The sequence below is a fragment of the Parasteatoda tepidariorum genome, chromosome 2 (genome assembly GCF_982258835.1).
Source record: "Parasteatoda tepidariorum strain Cologne lab strain chromosome 2, Ptep-v5.0, whole genome shotgun sequence".
NCBI lineage: Eukaryota > Metazoa > Arthropoda > Arachnida > Araneae > Theridiidae > Parasteatoda > Parasteatoda tepidariorum.
In genome coordinates, this window is record NC_141756.1 from 11,685,501 (window position 1) to 11,712,878 (window position 27,378).

Below are 27,378 nucleotides of genomic sequence, written 5' to 3' on the forward strand. Positions count from 1 at the left end.
TGTGAGAGGATGTCATAAATAAAATCATTATTTAGCAATTCTGGCCACAAGCCCACGTCAACATATTTCTCGAACTCAAACTTAGTATTCTCTAAATTTCTTTCCACCTCGGTATTACCGTCCTCTTGCTGAACACCAATATAGTTTTCAGTGGGATTAGAGGGTTTCTGGTAGTCAAAACTTTGTACGTTTTCGCCACTTGTATTTTTTTCCTGGTGTTGCGATTTTCTGCTCCCTTCAAATAGATTCTCTTCGGATAAGATCCCTTCCTTTTCGCTTGTTAATAAATTTGTAGCTATTTCATTCTCGTTTTTATGTTCTAATTTGAAAAAAGTTTCAATTTTTGCACATTTCTTTCCTTTTTTTTCTTGATCTAGCTGTAATTTCCGTTTCTCAGCTCCACTTTTATATTTTCAACCAGACATATTGTAAAATAAGACTTTGATATTTTGCTGCAAATAAACAATGAACTTGATAATTTTCTGGTAATAAGCAGGGAACGAGATAATCGATGTAATATTGTTCTTCACGTCACATTTTAATACTTTGTAATGAGTGCAGTAATTCACAAATTATCATTAGAAATCGATTAAAAAGTTCATTTAGTATTGAAAAAATACATTAAAAACAAACAAAAAACATGATTTATAATTCTTCTTACTTACCAACTAAGAGCAGGAAATCTTTTCTTATACTGATTATATACTTTCAATTATAAGTAAAATCAGAGAAAGGTCAGGTCTTTATAACTTTTAAGATATCATTTACTAGTAAACTAAACAAGTTTGTCACTTTGACGACGAGAACAGAAGTGTGGGGGAAAAAAATTACGTCGGGCGTAAAGTGGCGCGCCGAGAAGTCCCCCGTAATAGACGCGAAAAAATACACTGACCAAAAACAAGTACCGGGGAATTCCCCGCTCCGTTCGATAGACGCGCACATGCATGGGTTGATTGATCTCAGGGTTGCCAACCTTATAATAGTTTTTTTTTAATATTAGATATTTTTTTAAATTCAAAATATCACCTATTGTTTTCAATGGAGACTGGGGCCCTTTGTATCCACGGGGCCCTGGGCTGCAGCCCAAAAAGCCCTTAAGTAGATCCGCCCCTGCGCACACCACTCCATGTGTTTGACAATGGTTCCGTGAATGCTCAGAGGTACAAGCAGGAGGTCCTAGAGCCCTATGTGCGTCTTTTCAAGGGGGCGGTTGGCCCTGAGTTCATTTTTTATGGACGACAATGCGCGACCACATAGGGCTCTCATGGTTGATGAGTATCTGGAAAGCGAGGATATTCAACGAATGGATTGTTAAATTCTTATTAAAACAAGCTTAAATTAATAAACTCGAGGGTGTAACAATGATGTATAAGCTCGTTTTATATTAGAGCGTGCATAAATGAAAGGAATATTCTGAAGTTTAGATGGACTTTAGCAACGCTGTCATACTCTCGAATCTGCCGTGTATATAATTTCCATTGTGCCACGAAATTCTTGGATTGCATTTAAAATTTTTGATTCATTAAAAGATAAAAATATACTTCGATTCCATTTTGAGTCTAATTGGTTATTCATTGGTATAAAATAGTTATTTACATTGATAGATAACAGTTGTACCATGCATTTTTTAAATGTACACAATAAGATTGCTTTTAAATTAATCGAATAAAAAACGAAGACATTTATAGAGAGTTTACCGAATGCTAAATTATGTGGAAAGTTTTATGTACTTAGTTAGTAAATTACTATGTTACTTATTTAGCAGTACTATGTAGCAGTTTTATCTACTTTCATGTAAACTTAGGAAATTTAATTTTTTTTTTATTATTGCATTATATTTATTGTTCAGGATACATTAAATTACTGACCTTAGTAAAATTCTTGGTTTATTATTAAACTGTTTGTATATTACAAAACATATAAGTCAAAAATATAGAGGACACATGGAAAATAATATAATAAAGATAAATATAAATGAAAAGGGAAGAAGAAAAATTATTAAAGTAAAATATTTTTAAATATTTAAAAAAAAATATTTAAAAAAAATTTTTGAAAAAAATATTTTAAAAAAAATTAAAAAAACCCGAAAACGTAATAATGAAACAATATTACCTCGTCATCAGCTCACACGATAATATTCGCAAGAAGCAGTGCTTTCTAATTTTGTATTAATATAGCCAAAGCAAAATATATCAATGCAATAGTGTGGGGAGCACCCAAGAAATTTTGATGAAAATAGAACATATTAAGTAAAAAATAGACGAAATAAAACATATCAAGAAAAAAATTGATTAATTAGGATTAAATATGATTGACTATAATTTGTTAAAAAAATTATGATTGATCTATAATTATGATTAAAATGAGATATGGCAATCAATAATTTCTATCAAATCAATAATCAATATCAAATCAATAATAAATCAAGAATGGCTATAATAATATAGTTTAGAAATATTAATAGAATGGATAATCACTCAATTCCGATTGTTATCCCTTATTTCTGGAGCCGTTTTTCAATTTATGTCGCACATCTTTAGTTGCATTCCTTTGTAAAAAATGCTACGTGAAGAAAATATTTCCAATAAAACAGAATCTACTGGATTTATGAATAGCGAATTAACAAAGTTTAAAATGAGCTATTTAAACGATGTCTTAAAAATGATGTTTTAAAATATGCTATCAAATACGGAGATTTGATTACAATAAGATAACCAAGTAAACAAATTAAGTTGTCTTCTAAAATAGTCTACCAGATCAATGGAAGTGACTCTCTAACATTAGAAAGAACGCGAACATAAATTGGAAATTCGATAAAATAAAAGAACCCAACAAAAGAAATCACATCACCATTTTTTTTACTGCCACGTTTTTTTCCTTCACAAAGAGATGACTCGAATTAAGTTTTTATCAAATTCTTCATGTTTTCTTTGTTGTTGGTTTATGCTCACTATATTATGATGTCTTCATTTTAAAACATAGTAAGTAACGATTTGTAGTTTTTTATTATGAATTTAAGGCTAATTTCAATTCATTAGATTGGCAGTCAAATCTCTTAACAAAAAAATATGCTGAAATTAAATGTTGCTAAGAATTTTAAAAATACAATTTTACAAAACTAATAATTACAAAAAATATATTTACTGATCTTAGTTTATGCGCTCATTTAAAAGAAAATATAAAGTTCGCTATAAAATTTTAAATATATATAAAAAAATTTCACCAGTAGTAAATTTGGTGGAAAACTATGCTGTTTAAGATTGCCGTATTTTCCGTTTATTTGTTACTGTTATTGTATTTTCTGTGCGCATAAAATGGATGTATCTCCTTATTTACTGAAAAAGAGCAAATATAAATCTTGAAATATTTAATTATTCATGCAGCGAACCTAGAAGAAATTTGAAACTAACTCTTTCAGAACAGGAAACAAAATTTTGAAAGATGAAATGAAAGGAATGAACTGTAATTAATGCAAATAAATGAGAAAAGTTTGCTTACCTGCAAAAGAGATGGACAATTTCAAAGCCAACTTGCACGAGATGATAGCAAGCTTCAACAACAAAATCGTCCATCTGTCAACAGTTACAAAATAAGTTATCGGTCACAGTTAAAGTTTGAGCCTCTCGTAATATCAAAGTTTGGTGCAATCGATTGTGCCATGAACGCATATCTCGAGCCTATTTACCAATTTTTGGTGCAAACTAAATAAAATAATTTTTCATTTAACCAATTTATTGTGCAATTAGAAACTTTGCACCAAGTATTGGTTACCCATTTACCCAGATTATTTACAGTGTATGCTATTCTAGAAATTTACAGTGTATGTCATTCTGCTTTGTTTCAGATATGTGTTCCGTAGCACCTTTGAAGAGAAGCTTTAAGATGTTCAAGATACGGAAGCAAATTTGCTTTGAAGACTCTACTAACTATCCAAACTATCTTAATTTAAACAGAGTAAAAAAGTAAACCATTTTCTTTTTTACAACCATGCTTTATCCTTACGCAAATTAAATGGACCCTATAATTATCTTTTAGCTTTTCTTTTAAGATATTTTAACAAATATCGAAAAAAATGTGACGTAATTAAAAATGGCATCATTTAAAACACTCCCATTGGTTTAAATGAGTTGCTAAGTCTCACACAATGAGCAACGGAAGAGGGCGCCATTATTAATATCATTATGTATCCAGACAACAGGAACATTAACTGACATCTGAGGCACAGTAATAGTGCGAGTTCACTAACTGCATTTCCTGAAAATCCAAGCCAGGTTTAACAATAGGGTGGCATCATTATAATTATGACCTTTCATTTATCAGGAAAGGCCATAGAAAAACATGGATTTACAATTGCAGCTTGATGTCAAAAATAACTTCTTATTTCGGAAATTATTCAGAGGGGACAAAACATTAAGATCTTAAAAGCTTTGATATTTTTTTTCTTTGTCTAATAAGTTATTCTGATAATAATTTTTAAAATTTTGAAATAATTATACATTCGCGTGAGTAACTAAACTTAATTTCGGTTTTCACTGCATTAAACATATAGCTGTGCTGAAATTTTTAATGTTCTTACTTCACGATTAATATTTTTTAGTGATTAAAACAATGTATAGCATAACCAATAAAACTAATTGAATGAAATTTAGAATATATAAATTCAATAAAATATTTGGAAATGTTTTTAAAAATTTGTGAAATATTTGTCACATAAAGTTTTTTAAAAAAAAGAATACATTTTAATTTATTTTCTAAGTAAAATTCAAAATAGTTTGCATTAAAGCATTAGTTTGAAGTTTAATTCAAAACTATAAGCATCAACTTTTATATAGTTTAACTTTTTGAAACTTTATTATATGTTAAAACAGGTTCATAAAAATTTTTTGATCTCTTTTTAGACATAAAATACCCTAAATTATTTACGCATTTTTAAAATCTTCCCGGGATATCTAAATTATAATTAATATGATTTAGAACTTAACTTTCGAATTCATGCACAAAGTGATTAATGCTGTTGTTGTTGTAGTTCATTTACGTCGCACTAGAGCTGCACAATAGGCTATTGGCGACGGTCTGGAAAACATCCCTGAGGATGATCCTGAGGCATGCCATCACAATTTTGATCCTCTGCAGAGGGGAGGGCACCCCTGCTTCGGTAGCCCGAAGACCTGCACGCGAAGTCGAGCACTTTACGGTGGAACAGTTTAACGAGGACCAATACCACACACCCTCGGAAGTGATGAATGCAAAAAATGTATATAAAATAAGCATTCGTCTGTTTGGTAAGCAAAAATATTAAATTACGGTTGTGAACTCACAAAATTTGTTATAACAATATACTTTTAATTTTAAATGTTATTTCAAAAAATGATTACTTCGAAAAATGGTTTATGTTCACTAACAGATCTTAATAGTGTCATAAAGGAAATCATCATTGGACATATATCATAAAGGAAAGGACTTCATATTTGGACATATGAAGTGGCGAGACAAGTGCTCTTTTTACATATTTTTGTACGCATATTTTTAGCTTAATAGTTTAAACTGTTTAATGCCAAGAAACAGAAATTGTTGCGAATCAATCATCGGTGTTGGTAAGGGTCAGCGAACAGGGGTCTTAGCCCCCTACTACAATCATAAATTTAAAAAATTCATTAAATGATTTAAAGCTTAAAGATTAGACATTAGCGCATGCAAAAATTGTATTGAATATATTCTTCAGCTTCGTGAGCTAAAATATTAAATTAAGTTTGTGAACTCACCAAATTTGTTAAAAAAAGGATTACTTAAAAAAATATTCATGTTCAATTATAGATCTTAATAGAATCAAAAGGGAAATATTTGCACGTTAGAAGTGAAGGTACAAGTGTAAACAAACAGAATTCTTTTTAGCACACATAAAAGCGAATCATTTCAATTTTCGTAAGAAAAACTGTTTCATACTAAGAAATAACAATTATTGCAAAGCAATTAATGGGGGTTGGTTTGCTGCAGCAAGTAGGGAGTGTACACCACTTTTAAAAATGCTTTTCTTCAATTATCAAGTCAGATGCTAAATGTCACCTGATCTTACAGCAAAACCTTACAAAATAATTTTAATATTCTACTACTCCAAAGTTATCATTTATCAAGAATGAAAAATGAAGATATAGATATTTTATTTATTAAACTAATCAATTTTGTAAATAAAAAGCTACTAATATTATACGGTCACATTTATCATAAAAAAAAATTTTTAAATGTCTTTTACTATTTTAATGAATTCGATGAAGAATCATTGCGCTTTTCATTTACCAATCCCAGAAATTTGAATATTTATAAAAATAGAATATTTGTGAAAAATATGAATATTTATGGAAAAAAATATACTTTTATGAGAAAGTTCGAAAAATGTTGCTGAGAAGTACGTGAGGTGGTAGTAGAATTTTACACGGACTGACATTTTTCTCAAAAATAGCAATGCCTACATTTTTCTTGCAAAGTCAGCTTACTTCCTACTTTGTAGTAAAGTTCTTTACTTTGTATTTTTTTTTTATTTATTTATTTCTGGCAAAGCAGATTATGCCTTTTAGAAAAATTCTTTGCATTTCTAGAAAATTCTTTGTTATATTTTTTCCTTCTCGTTTTATTTGATTTATTTGCTTAACCTATTTTAACGAAAAATATGCAGCTATAAATGTATAAAAAGATTTCCACATTGAAGATATTTCAGTATATTTCTTACTAAATATTTTACTCACCAAGCAAAGCTAAATAATTTTCATAATCACTATCTATATTAAATCTGCATAGGTATCAAAATTTATAAAATTCAAAAATAAATAAGTGCACTGAGAAAAAATGTTTGGTCAAAAGTACCAATGGTTAAATTTACCATGTTTCTGAATCTATAAGAACGCCAAAAAGCTCGGTAATTTTACCAAAATGCTTTTATATTGGTTTCGGTAAAATAAACAATAAAATAAAGTCTCATAATCTAGGATAAAATTTGATAAATGTGGCAACATTTGGTAATTTTATCATGACATCTTGACAAATGGGGCTCATGACAAATGGGCATAAGAACTATTAATTCGATAAAAAATTCAAAAGATAATTTTTGAAAAAGAGTATTAAAATGTTTTGAACTTAGAATAGTTTCCTATTAATTGGTTTATTTTTTTAAGTATTCAAAATTTTTCAGAGTTTATAAAAATGCTGATCCTTAAAGCGCTAAAATTAAAGATATATTTCACATTAAAGAAATACTTCAGAAAAAGAAATTTTCAATGTTTTCTTTTTTAACTATTTACGCTTTAAAGTTCTAAAAAATGCAACCTTATTTAGTGATAAGACTTTCAAGTACTAAAATGAACTTTGAAAGGTTTGACGGAATAAAAATGGAATAAAAATTCGTAGTATGGAAAGTATGGAATAAAAATTCGGTACTTACGTAATAACGCCACCGCAACTACAGATTTGGCGGTTTTTAAGTGCCACCAATCTACACCAAAATTTTTGCGACAAATCATAAAATAAAACACTTTATTTAAAGTCAAAGTAGTTTATCGGATTTTGGTGGACAATGGGCAAAATATTTCGCTCCTGAAAAAATAAAATTGCATCTTGTTCTATTTTTGGCAAATCCCAAAGACGCATTTTCGTAGCACTAAAAAATGGTAACAAAAATCGAAGAACAAATCATTTTGGAATTCTTTTGATTTATAAAGAAGGTAAGTGTTAATTTTTAAAGAATAGAAAATTTTACTTTTAAGTAATGTTTTTCTTATTTGATGATAGTTTTCTATAGAATGGTTTTCTGCTTACGATTATGAATCAAAAAAGAAAAAAACATGAAAGTTGTTTTAATTTAATGTAAGGAATTTTTAAAATTGTTTTTTTCTTTTTTGCTTTGTGTCGTAAGCATTCTTTATTTTACTTTTTTTAGTTTCTAAATAATGATTTTTATTAAAACTTAAAATTTTTTGATAAAAATTGTTGTCAAAGAACTTTTTTTACAAAATTTAATTATATAAAATTATGAAGTTTATGTATACTTTTGCTTATTTTAATGTTTGAAGTAATATGATTCTTAAAACTATGGAATGTAAAGTTTAAATAGGCCTTTCAGGTTATATCATTAAATTTAGTAAAACTATTTCTCAGGCATTAGGTTTAACTCTAATAAGAAGATACATATTTTTTTCTGCTTATTTACAAATATTTTTCAGATGTGTTTTGGATGTTCCCTCTTTAAAAAAAAGAGATACCATCTTGTTTTTGGTTGCTTAAGAAAGGATATCAAACATTTTTCTTTTTTTAAATTTAATAAGCCTCGATAAAGAAGGAACGTTACAATGTTACACGCTACATTAAAGACGTCTCCAGAGTAACTGAATGACGGTTCATATAGAAATCGCAGGTATTAGTCTCATACAGCAACGCCCCCTATAGTTCGTTGCAATCGCGAATTCTTTTCTAGACTGAGTTTTTTAATTTTAATTTCACCTCCGGGTGTTTTTAATGCTTGTGTATAACATTACGTTAAAATATTTTTATATTCTTTTTAAGATAAACTCATTCGTAGTTATTGTTTTGTGGTGATTATTATATAGATATGAATATTGAAGAAAGAAAAGATTTTTTTTATGACTTAAAACCTATATTGGCTGGAATTGAGCAACAATTGCAAGAAAATAACTTTTGATATTTTTTATTTTTTTTTTTTGTAATCTATGCCCTGAAATATTGTAGCGTATATGAAAGTCCAAAGACAAACTGCCCGATGGGTAACCAGTGATCGCAATTATGCACTCACAATTTTCTCTCTTTTATAATTGATCACCATTATATTCTTACTATAAATTTAAGTTCTCTCATATTAAAAAAAATTGATTAAATTATAGATTCATCTCTTTATTTTCATCGTCATACACTTTATTTAGAAAAAAAACATCCTGAGGTCAAAGTGTAGACACCAATTCCTTTGAAATATTTTCTATTTTTCATATATGTGTAAATAAAAATTACTTTTATCCTGAACCGAAAAATGGTTGAAGAGTGAAAAAATGGCAAAGAGTAAAAAATTAAGATATTTTCAGTAAATTATTATCCTCCCAAAAGAATTATGAAAAATAGCAAAAGTCGTCAACCTCTAATACTAGTATGAAAAAAAGATATACAAGTTAATTTGTAATTGTAAAAATAAAAATCTGGTAAACATCTTTTATAATAAACAAAATTAAACATAGAAATATTATTGCCTTTTTAGTCTTTCGCGCTGACTTTTTAATATAAAAGAATTTTACCAGCATTTTTTTTACAAATCAACTTGTATATCTTTTTTGCCAAACAGTGTTAGAGGTTGAACCCTTTTTCTTTTTTTCTAAAGTGTTTTTTTTTTTTTTTCTTTTTTGATAGAACAATCTTCGTGCTGACGATATTTCAAACTATAATATCAGACATAAAAACGTAATCTCACAGATTTTTCCCACAAAATACATGAGATAGTCGCAATCTGGTAACTATAGTTCCTGACAAGCGGTTGAATATTCGGCCTCCTTAATATTAATTCAATTTTTTTACCCTTAATAATATGAAAACGTAGTATTTTAAAGTTTTTATTTCTCGAGAACTATTTAACCGATCCAATCAAGTTCTGCAATTTTTTATTATATAGATCAAGAAGATGAAAAATTTGTAGATCTTATGATCTTGTGGTTCAGTTGTGTTTTGTCGAGTGAACAGTGCCATGTGACTTAATTAGTTTATTTAGTGATGCCACCTATCAGGAGAATTTTGAAATACTCGACTTTTTGTGGAAAGCAACTCCGGGGTGCTACATCTCTCTGTGTAGGTGAGTTTCGCATTCCAATAACCAATTGTAAATGTAATTATAGCCGATTCCAATGTAAAGTTCTATTCACCAATAATCAATTGAATCAAGGTTTACCAATACCACAGGGCACTGGAAACACGTGTTGGAGGAATTTAGAGAATATTAAGATATTAACGCTGGTATTCACATCCCCCTTCAGCCGGTCACGTGATTGATAGATCTGCCCTCTCGGCAAACGAAAGCACTTATGTGTGAAGATCTAAAGTGGCCTTATAAGATGTTCATCACACACTTATAGAAATTCTGGTTGTTTAACTGCATTAGCTGAGAAAACAGTCATTAAACAATTATACGTTTGAATTTCATCTTTTTTTTATGGTTTGACTGTTTTGGCTGAATATGGTAAAATAACAATGAAACGAAATTTTTTTTAATCACTATTTCTTTGAAATTTCTAACAGTGTAGGAAAATCCAATCATTATATCAAAAGTGTTTTTATTTTTAACATTGTGCATACAGATATAATATGCTTCTAAAACATAAAGTTCGCAAACTCTTAGCAAAAAAAGAATTCTTTACTTTCTTTTGAGTCAAGCAATTTTTTTTTCTCTATTTCTTTTTTTCCATCAGTAACCGGAAATGAGGCTTCACTTCAAAAGAAAGAGTAAACTTTTTTGATCAGCACCATCGGATGCTGACTTCAATTGAAAGCACGTCTTTTGCAATACATTTGTAGTCCAATTGCTCGAGAAATTTGACTCCAAAGATAAGGTGTGTGATGTGAGAAGCTGTTAGTTTTAAAGTAAAAACACAGAAATGTAAGAAGAGGAAATTTAACGGCTACAAAAGGAAATAAAGAGCTACGAGGCATTTTCTTCCATCTTATGTTCTCGCTTTTTTGGTAACATTTTTTTTTTCCTTTAGAGGAAACAATTTTTTCTTCAAATCTTAACTTTTTCTAATTTTTACTTTTATGTAGTGAAAAGAAAACGCCAGAAGCTGAATTATTTTAAGCATTTAAGTGACGAGAAAAAAATATTAAATAAGTAATGAATGCCTTTCTCGAAACCTTGTAGATTTTGGTAAAGAGTAGTTACAGAGGTCTTCCGTACACAAATTGTAATTCTATTTAAGGTATTCGAATATTAAGGTTCGATTATTAAGATTCAATTATTAAGGTTATTCGATCATTAAGGTGAAAATCGGCAATTTTAATTTTTTTTTTCAAATGTCTGTAGTTGAACTTTTGGTCATCAACTTTCTTAATCTCTTGAAACTAAAAGTATGTGTAATGATTTTATCTATTTCTTTCACTAAAAACTTATTGTTTTAGAATTTTTCGCAATTAAATACTTTAAATGCCTTTCCAGAAAGACGCTGATTTTGAGAAAATCTCTTTATGCTATTATAATTTATAAAAAAGTTTACATTAGAGTTCTTTGAAACTTTGAATGTAGATTTCGTGTGATGAATTTTGTACTAAAAGCTATGATTTAAGTGTGAATTTATTGTTTTAATCATGTTTCAAATAATAATGCTTAGAGGATTTCTTAAAAAAAATCTATGTTGAAAAATATATGTTTAGTTCTTTTTCATTATATGTTAGAAATTTTTTAAAGTAGTTAGTTCAAAACACAGTCAAGCATATTTTTAATAGAGAAAAAAATATTTTTGATATTTATACAACTCATTGTACAACTGTTAGTGTGACATTAAAAGTTTTCAGCATTTTTCGAAATTTTAAATTATTTACCAAGCGTATTGGTACTACACTGCTATAATTTAAACTATATCCTTTTCGAATAATTTCTAAGGAAGTTGTTATACTAATTTCTTGATATTTATATTCTTACGCTTAAAAAAATGAGCAACAAGATAAATTTTTTTTTAAATTTAGCTATTTTTTACTAAAAATATTCTGTTGTAACAAATGTAGTAGAATAATTAAGCGCTAATATTTATATCCTTAAATCCAAAGTAATTCGTTTCGGAAAATATCAAAATATTTATCCCTATTACATTCAGTTCTAACTCTCCAAAAAATAAACTTAATAAATATTTGTCATGAATCGAATAATATCAAGTTCAATGCCCTCTGAATGATGGTAGATGTTCAGCATTTTCCAAAATTTTAAATTATTTACCAAGCTTAATGTATTATGCAGCTATAATATAAAAGATCCCCTTTTCGAATAATTTTTAAGGAAGACGTTATAATAACAGGGATCAATTAGTATTATGTTTTCTCATTTATCATGCTTTGTAAACTTCTTAAGTACGCACCCGTCAGTTATGACATTTTTCAAATTGAGATGGTTCACAACAGGTTTAATCCTAATTTATTACGTAGGTTCCAGTTGCTTTTCTTTCCTCGTCTTACCTGTTGTTTAAGTGAAATTTAATACGATAACTGTAATTATCTTTTCTTTGTGTTTCCTTGTTATTTCACTTCGCAATTTTCAAGGGAAAAAAAAATTTAATCTAATTTTCATGAACAGAAATTAAATTAATTACGGATTATTGTGTTATTTTAATTTAAATGACTTTGTCGAAAAATTTCTAACTCTTCAATTAGAGTTATTAAATTAACATTTTATATTAAATTTATTAGAAAATGTGTAAAATAAGCTGAAGAAATTGGCAATTCTGACCACATGTTGAATATGAATAGGTATGTATAATTAAATGTAAAGTAATTGGCAAAGAGCCCATGAGAAATCTGTACCAAAAAAAAAAAAATATGGTCAAAACTGCCAACATATGGTGAAATTTACCGTGTTTATGCCTCTATGAGAACACCACGTTTACTAAAGTGCTTTTGGGAATGCTTTTAAGAAAATTAATAACAAAATACGGTTTTAAAATATGTGATAAAATTTGGCAAATATTGAAATTTGGTAATTTTATCATGATTCAATTAGAGCATAGCATAGAATCCATTTATTCGGTTACATTTATTTTTCTGCCTTGTATTTTTTTCTAAATAAGTGACAATTCGAACTACAAATTTTAAAAACAAAATCTCTAGTAAATCGTTATCATAGGAACGAAAAAATTTCCAAATGAGTTGTTTGAGAACCATATATTTTGGTTTCATTAACCAGAATTATGTTTTTTTTTTTCAATTCCATAAAGTACGACAAAATTCACTCTATATTCGTATCATTTTAAGTATCACAGTCTTCACTATTCATATTTATAATCATTGACTTCATTATTAAATATCTTTATAATCAAAATTAGAACACAATAAAAATACCGTTAACTAAGACACTAATAAATAATTTTCAAGTAAATGCAGTTAAAAGTTTTAGTAATTTTACGTTGATTACTGTTAAAGTTTTCCGAGTCTTCTACATTAATTAAGGTCCCCTTCGTGTAATTTTTCAATCCTATAAAAATGAACTTGACAAGAATAAGAATTTGTTTTAGACCATTATCTTTCAATTTACATAGAAAAACAGTAATTTTAAATTTGCATTGGTTACTTTAGAGTAAACAAAACATCTACTTTAAACCAAATTTACAGCATATATGGGGCATCAGCGGTGGCATAAAACCTGATTTTTATTTTTCAGTAAACACTACACTTTTTTTTTCTTTGAATTTTTAAACAAACATTGAGTTTGCTGATTCAGGAAATATTAGACAAGCTCATCCGCCACCTTTATGCCAAGGGATTCAGTATTACAGTTACAAACTTAAGAGAGAAAGGATTGGGAATTGCGTAGCTACAGGTGGCTATTCGTGCGCATTCGAAACGTTTTATTTCGTAAATCATTTAAATTTTAAGTTTTTTAGTAGTGCTGACGCAAACTACGTTCAAATAGAACCAGAATCAGTTTTTATGTAATTTAATCACTAGGTGACAAAATTGGCAAATTTTTGGTCGCAAAATCATTAATTATGCTATGAAAAAGTAAGCGTATATTCTGTCTCCATTTATGCAATTTTTGCTGAGTCTAGCAAAACGTTGATTTAAAATGATATCTATGAATGAAAGTACCGTTTCATATGTGCACGAACATTCATACCGTAATAGGAAAGCATCCTACCGTGATATTTCCGGTCATGTGATTCTCCATCGCTCCTGTGCTGGATCACCATGTATAATATATAAACAAAATTATTTACAGCTTTATTTTACTGATTTTGATAGAAGGATTTAAATACGTAAATTTATTTTGACACTCTTCCAGCAGTTAATTGATTAATGTCTTTTACTGTGTATAATGTTCGATTAAGATTTTATTAAACAATTTTAACATTTTTCCGAAATTCAATACTCCAAGGGAAAAAAACTATATCCAATGGAGGTAGTTTGTCATTTTGTTTATTTATACTAAAATCACTCGTCGTGCAGCTAATATTCTCAAAATGTCAACAAAAAGTGATCTACTGCAGGAGTTCACAACAGGGGCGGATCCAGAAATTTTTCTTGGGGGGTCATAGACTCAGACCCCCCCCCCCTCACACAATAAATTTTTTTTCTGCAAATTTTTTTTTTTTAAATTACATAAATAATTCAAGTATTCAAAATCTTTAAATAATAAATGTAATGCGTTTTTTAGTTACGAGTTTCTCAAGATTCCCATCTTCACCTTTATACAATCTTTGGTTAAACCTGTTGAAGCGCGCTTGGAGCTCTCGGCGCTCTTCAACATTATTAATGTTCACAATGAAACTATGAAGAATTTCGTTTTAATCTTTTAGATTATGATTCCTGAAACAGTGATAATTAGATGGGGCGGAATCGATTTTTCCTACCCACCTAGGTGTATATGCCCCCTTAAATATTTTTCAAAATATTTTATTTCTTTTGTAAACTATTAAAAAAATTATTATATTTATATTTTTTTTTTAATTTGAGGGGTCCTGATCCCTATGCTGGATCCGCCATTGGTTCACAACCATTTCCTGTAATTTTGATTATTGAAAGTTTTGAGTTTAATGTATAATATCACAAAACAAGAACTGGGTTATTTTATCCCAAACTGAAAGCTGTTTTGTATTTAAGGTTATGGATTCACATAGTACTGTACTAATGTAACACATTAACTCAAGAATTAGGAAATAAGCAAAAAAACGGAAACGGAACGGAAAGGAAAATATAAGCATTTGGGATATTTCATTATAGGAAGATTTACGTTTATTAGGGAGATGCGCCCGGGATTATCAATTGGCAAAACTTCGCAAGATGAAAACGCTAACGTAGTGGAATATCATTTTTACTTCGACCACAAAATCAAAACAAACGTTCACAATTGACGCAGACTATCTCTTTAAAGCTGTGGCATACGATTCAAGATATTTTACTCTACGTAAAACGGCGGTACAGTAAACAGAAAAATTTGGTAGATTATAGATTTTGATGAATTCAGAGACAAAGAATGCAGTTTATTATTATTAATGCTTTCAAAAAATATTTCGAAAAATAATGTTGATTATTTAACTTCTTTTAAATAAATTTTATAATTAAAATAAACGTAATTTATAATTTTAAAATAGCGAAAATCTATATATATATTTCTCTTACACGACGACAAAAAAAGCCTCATTGCAACTCCTCGAATGGCAACGGTAGAAAGTCGACCAATGATTGCCGCTAAAAATGTCACATGCCAAATTTAGCTGAGATGGCTCAACATATAGCTCTTTTAAAAACGGAAACTGAAATAACCAGAGAGAGCATAAGCTAGGCAGAAGGGAGTAGTCTTTGTCGATAGATCTCTTTTTTAGTATTTTGTCGAAACCGCTTTTTTTCACGAATTTATATATTACGAATTTATTTGACGATTTTTGATTTATATCACGAATTTATTTGTTTTACAAGAATTTATTTGTTTATGCAGGTTTTTCCATTGCAATTCACTTATTTCAATTTTTAATAGACTTAATTATAGCCAAAATTTTAACCTTTTTAAAGAGATATCAGTTTTAGAAATTTTATCTTAAGATTTTATACTACAGCACATTTCTAATAGGTTTAATGAATTACATGTCATTTATTTGAATTCAAATTTATTTTAATGACTTAGTATTTACTAAAAAGATTTAATTTTTCTTTTAAAAAAAGTTGTTATATGGATTTGAATGATTGTTTTGAATTCTTAGAATTTTGTGCATTTGCAATGTACCTAAGTTAGTAGCGAGCTATGCGAGCGTGGTTTGCGAAGCAAACCATATAAGATTGCGTAGCAAATTTCGGGGGTTGGCGAGCGTTAGAGAGCAGGGGGCGCAGCCCACTAGTATATTTAGTTTCTTATGAAACTAGTGCAATCATAAATCTATAGTATTAATCAAAAACCAATGAAATTATGTTTTTATTGAACGAACTAATTGTAAGATCACACGATTCATTTCTAAATTTCAACAATACATTTCATCAAATTCGCTTTCAATGTACATGTTTTTAGTTGGAAGGTAGGCTTAAACAGAAAACAACATTTAACATCTATAAACAGCGTGCTTTTAGCTTTATCTTTGTCGCGTAAGTCACGACAACATAACGTAAGGATACGTTGCATCTAAAATAAACGTGAGCATGCGCAGTTGCTTCAATTTTACATATTGGAGCCTACGAAAGCTAACGCAAAAGTGCGAAACGTACCTAATATTTCATTGCATTGGGGTTCTAGACCAACATTTGCAGGAAGACTCTAATGATGCATGAATTTTTAAAATATGTTTAAAACTAATTTGCATAGCGAATTCAACATTTACTCAAAATTTTTTTAATTAAATATTTGTTTGATTTTTTTTCAATTAACCAAGTAAAAGCTTTAGTTAATCAACTATATAATAATGCGTACTGAGTTCTGTACTTTATCAAATTTTATCAATTTTAAAACTAAATTTGAAATAAGCAAACCCAATGAAATATACTGTCTCAATCAATTTTACTCTAACTTTAAAATATTTAAAAAAAAAATTTTTTAAATTCTCCCTGATTTTTGCAATAAAACGTTCTGAGGCACATTAGCAGACAATCACCTCGTCATCCTCTTTTTACAACTTTTGTCGAACATAATTAAACATATTAAATTTTTCTGATTTCATCAGTAATTTAATTTCCACTATTATAACTATTTAATAATTGACTTAGACTGCGATTCATGATGTTTTAAGAATGTTTTTTTTTGTCAATTAAAAGACATTTAAGCTCACTTACAAACTATTAGACAATAAATACATGCGTTAAACAACGTTTAAAAATTTGATATTTGCAAAAACAATTCATAGTAAAAAAATTTGGGACTTCACAATTTAAACTTTATTTTTCCCAACTTTTTTTTCTCATTCATAAGATCGCTGTTTCATTCTCTCACGAAAGAAAAACATGAAAAACCGGAAAATAAACTTTAGAAGAACATCAAGGGAATTCTTTTATTTAACAAAATCTATAAATAGTTTCGATCTGACGTGGGAAAGCAATAAATGGTGTTGTTACTTACTTGGAACCTTGTCAGCCGGATAAAATGCTACTGATCCGGAATTTCATGAACCGGAAAAACGTTTCCGAAGAATTTATTTACAATTCTATTTGTATCCATTTCACAATTTTTTGATGGGCAATAAAAGTGCTTTCCCATTTTCAAGTTATATTGAAACACGAAAACATGCGCGTAAATAACAGCTCAAATGCCTTACTAGGAACAGATATGGAATTCAATAATTAAATTGTTAAGTCATTTCATAACATTGGGAAATGAAGTTTTTGTTGCATTTATACAAATACTTGATCTTGTTGATCTTGTCTGATTCGAGTGAGGTGATTTCAAATGTGTAACTAATTTTGCTCCTGATACTACAGTTTTTTTAATGTTATCTATAACAACCTCTGCAATGTTGTTCTTATGCTGCGACAAACTTCTTAGAGAATTTAGACACATCACCTGAATTAAAATTGCATAGAAAAATGTCGGCATACACGGCTAGAGAACCAACCGTGGCTAAGCGCCTAACCCCATTTTTAGAGCTTCATCTTTTCCTATCTCCAGCAGTTTGTGCATTAATCATGTTCCAGAGGTCACTTTAACGTCACTGTTCATGATAAATTTATTAATGAGATTTAAAAAGTTAGCATAAAGGTACTTTATTCTAAATCCGATGTGTGTGACACAACAATTTTCTTTACACAAAAAACCACCATATAATGCAAAAATTGCTTTCTTAGACGCACGCTAGTCGCTTTCGGACACTAGCCTAATTAAACTTACTTCATTTTAAATATCAGGAAAGTCACAATATAACTTTTAGAGCAAAAATGCACCTACTAAATGTTTAAAATGCAACCACTACTTAATTCAAATTTTGCTGCAAGTTATGAACTTTTGCTATAAGTTTTAAAGGAACATAGATCCTTCATGAAAATCCTTATAATATACTAACTGTACAATGGGGTTTGTAACGCCTCCAAGAAATTTGTGACGTGCGTCAGACAAAGGTAGAATTGATTCGGCACGATGATAAATTTGTCCTTGCATTTTAAATGAATGACCTGTAATTCTTGGGCATGATATGTGCAACGATGATCGAAGTCATTTGAAAACATGAATTGTACCGGTTTATATTCGTCAAGAAATGTTTCGATTGGTTTGTTTGACCTAAATTTGATGTTGATAAGGGCTTGGATAGTGAAATCAACCCAGTTTCACCACTTTTCCACCAGCACTGCAAATTCCAGTTGTTTCATTCTTAAATATGAAGAGACTCCAAAACACACATAATTGATCCATTTTTCCAATGACGACGCACTTTTATTTTTCTAAAATATTTTAATTTCGTGTTAATTTTATGTTACTATAATTTTATTTTATAACCGTCGTTGAACAGCCGACCCAATTTTTTGGGTTTACGACTACTAATGTTCACCTCCGTAGCCTTGTAATCTTGAACCAATCCAAAAGACAAGGGAACTCTTGGATCAAGTACTGTGAGAAATTTGCCTTCGGGGTGGACTTTTTGATGGAACTAACCTGCATTTGCGTTGCAGGGAGAGGAAAACACCAAGAACCTCTCACAATTAGCCTAACAGCATAGGGATCTAACTTATGGCCCGTCTACCACTGAGAATATTTTACGTCAGCACTGTGGTCAGTGCAAGCCGGATGCGGAATTCGTATCGACCAGGCATCGCCAGGATCAAACCCCGGTTCACCTCATTGGAAGGCGAATGCTCTATCCCCTGAGGCATCGCGGCTCTTATGTTACTATTAGTTATTGTTGAGAGTTCTACTTAAATGGGCTCAGAAATGCTGTTTTATTGTAATTCATTGACTAGGCGAGCTTATCCACTTAAGCAATTTTAAGCAGTTTTTGACAATAATTAATAGAAAACAGAAAAAAACAAGATAATTTAGACAAATAAAAGTACATAATGTTCTAAGGCACATGATGTAAAAGTTCATAATAGGAATAGCGGCCCTATCAGCGTACGATGACATTTCCGGTAATGGTTTCCTAGGTAATTCTTAATCCTTATGATGTTCCCTACTTTCCCTAGAAAGTTTGTCACAACATTACCGGGACACCCTGTATACAGATAAGTTATAGAAATTTTATATCATAACTCTTTTCACTTTATCATATCTAAACAAGTTGTGAAATATGTGTCAAATACCATTTAAAATCACCAAGACAATCATATGAAGATTTTTTTCTTACTCCTTGAACTCATTTGGAAAATGTTATTCACTCTATAGAAACAATAAAAATGTATTTTATGAATTCTATTTATGACAATGCGAATTCAATAAGAATAAAACTTCCTTTTGCGAATAATGAAGCATTTTTCTTCGTTTCCATCTTCTTAATGTCAAAATCAATGAGATGTGTAAAGAGAAAAAGAAAAGGGAAATATATATCATAATTCCATATTCGTCGGAATGATTCACTTTTTGATGATAACGTTTTATTCCCTTTTTGTTGTCTTTTTATGAGTTATTATCTCAAGAAACTAAGTCAAAGCTGTTCGTATCAAATGCTGTATTGAGAATTTTGAATTTGAAAGTTTTTGTAAAACCAAATTTACGGTATACATCGCAAAATATAAAACGGAACATCATAATAACTGTTGATCTTCTTATCGAAATTTCAAGCACCAACATGCGATCTCGTTATTTTAGAGAGTGAACTTTAAATAAACTAATTAATTAAAGCATAAGTAGTATATGGGGGGGGCTAGAGGACACTTTTGCCCTTTCCATATACTACTATTGATTTCCTATTTTTAATATTAAAAAAATTTAAAATAGACCAATATTTTACATTTTTTATGAAATATTTAACAAAATCAGCATATTTAAAAATTCTTATTTTTATATTAATAATTTTTATTTTATTAAAACCTTATTGAAAATATCGTTTTTTTATTTTACATGTAATTCATAATCGTAATATTTATTTTTACCTTTAAAATCGAAAATATATTTTCCACTATTAATTTTTCTTATAGCTTTATCAGATAATTCACCATGACATTTCGAGAGATAAAAATCTTTCTCATCATTGTCTACTTCTAATCTAGCTATAATAGAGTCACCGTATTTTGTATTTATTTTTCTCAGTGATATTAAATTATATTTACCTATCTCGAGTTCATTTAATTTGTATGTTTCAGGAAATCGTTTGAGGTCATTAAATTCTTCCATTTATTTAAGAACATTTTTTGTAATATAATTTCTGTAATACATACACTTGTATAACGAACATCCAGGTCCTAAAATTTTAGTACATTTAGGTACATCAATGTCAATAGATGGTATATTCAATTCATCTAATATCTCTTTTTCTAAAATACCTCCTTTATAAGCAAATGTACCACCATATAGTTGATATAGGTTATTTATATAATTTTTTACATCTTGATGATTTATCCATAAACTATTCTTATTTCTATTAAATCTTAATCCGTGTACTTCTGAAGTACATTTACGTACAATCTTCAATTCTTGATCATTCAATTCACAATTAGATGTAAATACGCCAATATATTCACCGATTGGTAAATTTAAATGAACCCATCCTATCTCTCTTACAATCTTACGACTGGGAAAAATAAATCCCTGAATGTTTAGGATGACTGTAATCTTATCCATTTATTAAGAAACATTTTTTTTAAAAGCCAAAAGGTACAGTATCATAATTATCTAAAAGTCTACGTTTATCGTATCCAAAGGTATAACGTTTATTTGTTTTAATACTTGAAATATTTCTATCTTTTTCGATTTTAAACTGATTGATTTCTACATCCAAATAATCTGTTTCACCTGTTATTATTTTAGCCCTATTATCAAAGTCTAATATGGTTTCACTCTGATAAGACATTTTAAATCCTTTTACTTTTCCATATACAGATTTATCATTTAATTTATACCCATAATCTTTAGAGGCTCCAGCTATCCAAGATGTAATATATTTATCATTTCCCAATTCATCAGTCCATTCTCCTAACATGCATCCCGTTTCAATTTTATTGGTTCCGTCGTCTATATATACTACACTATCTGTATCATAATAAAGTACTTTATCTCCTAATTTATCTAACATTTCATATAATCTAATTCTGGCAGAACTAGTTGTAAAAGCAGCTATATATATATTAGTATTGAAGTTATTTTTTTCAAATATATCTTTCATTTTATAACTCATTTCCACACAATCGTCATTCAAAAAATTCATATTCAAATCTTTAATAGTATCATTTAGAATAATTCTATAAAAATCTTCAATTTCCATCACATATTCAGTTTGTTTCATGTTATTTCTTTGACCAAACTTACCCCATAAAGAATTTAAACATATTTTAGCTATGAATCTCAAACCTGGATTTTCTTCAATTTTATCTAATTCTATATCTAATTTTTCTTTAACTATTTGTCTGTATTCTTCTTCATTTTTGAAATTGTTTTTCCATTTATCGCATGTTTCTAGTTTAATCTTTAAAAACGTTTTAACATATTCTTTAAACAATTCATTTGTTTTATTTTCAAAATGCCAAACCTCATATATATTCAATATTTTATATCCTTTTTTAACAGCTAATCTGATCTCATCGGTAGTCCACGTTCCTATTAGACATCTTTCGTTATCAGTGTGTTTACACTCAGAATTTCTTATCTCATAACACTGCTTACATTTTTTCTTTTCTAAAGTGGTTTTGAAATGATTACATTTTATTGTTTCAGAACAAGTTCTACATAATGAAAATATTAATTTTTCTTCTTTATAAGGTAATACTGGATGATATAATTTTCTAGGTGGAAGTACTTTACATTTTATTAATCCATACCAATTTTCATCGTATTTTTTAGGATTAAATATTTTGATTGGATGACCTTCTGGATAGTTATCAAAATAATTTACAGTAGGATATAAAGAACATACGTCAATATATCTGCCTTTTTCATTACTTTTCATTTCATATTTTAATTTGGTAGGTTCACATCTTCCACCATAAAAAGCATCTCTAGGATTTAAAGGTTCTATAAAATCTCTCTTCCATTCTTTTTTCATGTAATTTTTCATATCCTTATTATTATCAAAATCACACTCCCAGATATTTACCAATTCATAACCTGCTTCAATTATATTTTTATTGATCTTCTTAGTTTGTTTATATAAATCTTCCATGAGCAATTGATTAACAGTGTTTACTTTTGTTCTAGTGAAACATTTGGTACATCCATGCCAGAAACATCCATTAAATTGAAATACTGTATTTTTATAAAATCCATCTACCTTATAACATTTTTCACCTAATTGTAATTTTTTCTCTCCTCCATTCAAAGCATGGCGTATATTAATATTTTCCTTTTTTGATATGTAATCTAACCAAGCTATTGATTTTTTACTGTACTGATCTTTTTGAATGACAATTTCATCAATAGCTATTGTGTTTTCTTTCAAGAATTTATCTCTGTAAATGGCCATACATAGACCAGCTAAAGTTACATATTTAAACGGATCTATATTCACAGTTACTAAGAATAATCTTCTTAATTCTAAACAACCTTTTCTTAAAATATCTACATCAGATCTACAGTATTTTATAAATTCCTTTTGGAAATCAAAAGTTTCATGTTTAATGGAATCATACCATTTATCAAATTTTTTCCTGTCTTCATCAACCATATGATTATATCCATAGTAATATTTATCTGGATATTTGCCAATATAATTTTGATTCTTTTGTTTGTTGAATAAATGAGGAAAATAACCCTTGGCCAGTTCATTTAAACCAAATGTTTTAGGAAATTTTTTAAGTGCACACATTGTAAAATTAATAGAATCAATAAATCTTATATAGTAACCATCAGCATTCATATATGTTAGTTTATTTCCTTGGTAAATTGTAAATACTTTAATATGCTTTTTGAAACAATATTTAGCTAAAAATTGAAAATCAAATCCTTTTCCATAATGAGCTATAACTGTATATCCTTCGTGTTCCTCGCAAAATAACCATTCACAAAAATCGTTTTCATTTTTAAATTCTGTTTCGTTTCCATGAAAATCATGACATATAACTAGATTCACTTCATGAATTCCTGTATCTTGCTTGGTTTCAACATCAAAAAATAAGTATTTTCCTGTTTTACATTTCTTACACCAATCTATTTTATTACATTTATTTTTTACACAATTATCTTCACATACACCTCCTTTACTGTTTTCATATTTCATGAAACACTCATGACCTTTCATAACCCATTTCCAACAATTATTACAACGATATTCACCACATATATGTTCTTCTGTTTTCCTTTCATTTCTATTAATATTTCTTTTACATTTTAGACATTTCCATAGTAATTTGCAAACAGTAAAACCTTCTGAATTTTTCTTGTTATGATTATCAAAACAATTTTCTCCTAAGAATTTCCGATTACATTTTTTACAAAATATTTCCTCTCCTTCACAATTAGATTCTTCAACAAAACACCTATCACATTTTAAAGGGCATTTATGTTGATTTGAACGTTTATAACCCACTTTACAATAATTACAATAATTATTCTTACCTAAAAATCCTGTCATTGATGTAATGACATCGAAATGATTTCTATTCTTATATATAAAAATACATGTTGATTTATAATCACCATTATATATAATTTCATTACCATTTTCTCTACAAACTATATTGATCTGAATGTCTAAACATTTTTCAAATATTTTAACTTCTTCTAAACTACACACTTCTAAAGGAATTTTACATACATCATGTAATTTTATAGCTAATGTTTTTTGTAAAACACGACCTTTTTTAATATAAATTATTTCATTACTTGATAATTTTTCAGTACATAATTTATCACTTAACAGTTCAGGATTTTGGATAGCTAAAGCTGTTACAATTGATCTAGCCAAACATATATTATCATCATTTTTTATTTGACAAATACTTTTCTTTTTTGCTGGATCTGTTTCAGAATACATTTTTAAAGCCTTGTGTCTACCACCATGAGGTAATTCGATGACATTAAAATCAAATATACACTCTGTTATATCGAGTTCTTTATATTCAATTTGGTTGGATAATTTATCAATGTATTCATTAAAAGCAGTTTTAGTTGACATCATTTTATCATGAAAAGGTACATTTAATTTAGGATTATGTATAATTACATCTACTTTTCCTGTAATATTTCCAATAGCCCTTTTAAATATATTTCTTAAAATATTATAATATTGTTCAGGTAAAATTTTAGATCCTGCCACTCTATATTGTTTTCTATAAACTTTATATTTTTCAATATATTGACCTCTGAATTCAATAATTTTATAATCTGGTTTAAAGAAATTTTTAAGATTTACCTCTACTTTTACCTTATCTTTTATTTTTTGAGGCCTATACAAAGCATTTAAATTAGTTTCAGTTATTATATTTTTTTCTTCTTTAGGTATAAATTTACCATCTTTATATTTTAAATTATAAGAATCAAAAACTTTTTTTAATTCATTTCTATACTTAGGATATTTATTAAATAGTTTAGTTTTGTTTTCCATATAATAAGAAACATCCAATCCTAAATAATCTGATAAAACAGATTTATAATTTCCTGTACTTTTGATATAAGAAACTACTGATTCAATAATATTTGATTTTAATCTCTTATCAGTCAGGACAGGAATTTTAAGTTTAGTTATCAATTCTCTTAGTTTTTTAATACTGAAAGTTGAGAGTACATTACTCAAGTGTTTGAACTCCTTTGTCATGTTACTCATTTATAAGGAAGAAAATTTATAAATACTTTTATAAAAAGGAGTTCATACGTTTTATATGAAAATTACTTCTAAAATGTCTTTGTTTATGCGAATAAGTATAATTTTTACCACAATCGCATTCATAATATATATATTTTCTTTTAAGATCACAATCTATACATCTTTTAAATAAATATTTTTTATATTTGTAAAATTCGTCAGCTGATTTCAAAGTCTTACAATCGCAACAAAATTTATCTTCCATTTATTAAATGGAGTTTTTATAAATACTTTTCTGTCTCTTTAAGAAACGAATTCCAAATTTCATCATAAATGTTTTGTTTTTTCGGACTACCTAACTTAATATTATTAGGAATATTATAATAATCACATATCTTTTTCATAAAATATTTATAATTTAAACTCTTTTTAAAATACATATAATCTAAAAATTTTAAAAACATTTCATCTGCTTCAACTGTAAAAATCAAGTTCAATTTTCTTTTTAACTTTTTAAAAAAACTAATTCTCGAATTGTATCTCTGTTTTAAATATTGGTCAAAGTCTTTCGTATCATAATAATATTTTTCTTCTTCCTTATCAAATGTAATTTTTAAATTTGAATGGCCATTCCTTTTAATCTGATTAAATATTTCGAAATAATGACCTTCCATTTATTTACATAATAATAATTAAAACACTTTCCTCTCTGACCTTATCAGCGGGAGGAAAATCGAAGAAACTTTTTTCATGCCACTTTGCGATAAAAATTGACCGCTTCGTGGGATTCTAACCGCAGAGTGGTGTGATGTTCTTATCTGATGATAATCTACTTTATAAGCAACACTGTTTAGAAAATAAAGAATCTAAAGAGTTAATTTTATATTTAGCTAAATTCCTAGAAGGCCCGAATTCGGGCCCTCTAGAGACTATGAAATTAAAGGTAGAAGAATTAAAATATAATGGGATTTATGTTTCTAAGGATTTAATTACAATGTTGGATTTCACCTGAATTTTCTAAAAAAGTAAACGATGTTGTAATTAATTATTATGCTAATAAATTTAATGATAATGATAAACTTCAAAAGAAATTAGATATAATAAAAATTAAAATGAATGACTTAAAAATAAAAAATGAAAAACAATGTTTACAATAATCGAAAAGAATAAAAATGATTCTGATTATCATTATTATGTTATTAGAGGTTTATATAATAAAACTATACGAGATTTAAAATTTAGATAAAAATAGCTCATGAAATTCAATATAATCCGAATACTATTAATTTATTTAACAGAATAAAAGAAAATATTATACTAAATTTAATAATTTAAAATTAAAAGATTTAAAAATGATTCCTAAATTAGAATAATATTTTTTTCATCTATCCAACTATTAAATTCTTCAGGGTAACCAACCCATTTCACTAATAATTTATTTCCTTTCCTTCTTATTACTTTTTCAATCTTATATGTTTCATTTTTCTTATTATATTTTACTAATTCTTTTTCATAATAAGTTCCTTTAATTTCTTCGCCATTTAAATCTTTAATTCTATAAGTTATCGGATCTGTTTTCAATATTTCAGATATTATAAAAATTTCTTCTGTAAATGTAGGATGATAACCTCTGGTAAATGTTTCTTTATATTTTGAAATTCTAACTTTATCGCCTATTTTAAACTTTGGTTTCTTTATTTCTTTTTTAGAAAATAAATTATTGTATACGATACTTTCATTTTCTGTCCGACTGGCTTGTGAGGGTGTCATTTTAATAGATCGATGATAAGAATTATTATAATTATAAACTAATTTATCTAGTACTTCTAAGTATTTATTTGTATTATTTGCTGCCATATATTTTCTTATTTTTCCATTAATTGTTTGATTAAATCTTTCAACAATAGAACATTTTATTTCAACATTTTCAGTAGTAAACCAATGAATATTATTATCTTTGAATAATTTTTGAGTATCTTTATTTATAAATTCCGTACCTTTATCCGTTTGTAGTTTCTCTGGAATTCGTTCTTTAAATATTAACTTGAAAGCATTTGATACTTCTTCGCCTGTTTTTCTTTTTATTGGAATAGCCCAAGTATATTTACTAAACATATCAATAACTGTTAAAATATAATTAACTCCACTATTATATTTACTAAATGGTTTTATAAATAATAAATCGGCTTGCCATTGATCATCAATATGTGAAACATAACATCTCCTTCTTCTAAATTTACGAATAATTGGTTTATGTCTAGTATAAACATCTTGTTCATGTAAAAATTCTGTAATTTGTTTTTGAGATAAACCTGTTTTTCTTTTTAATTCATTGATACCACAATAACCT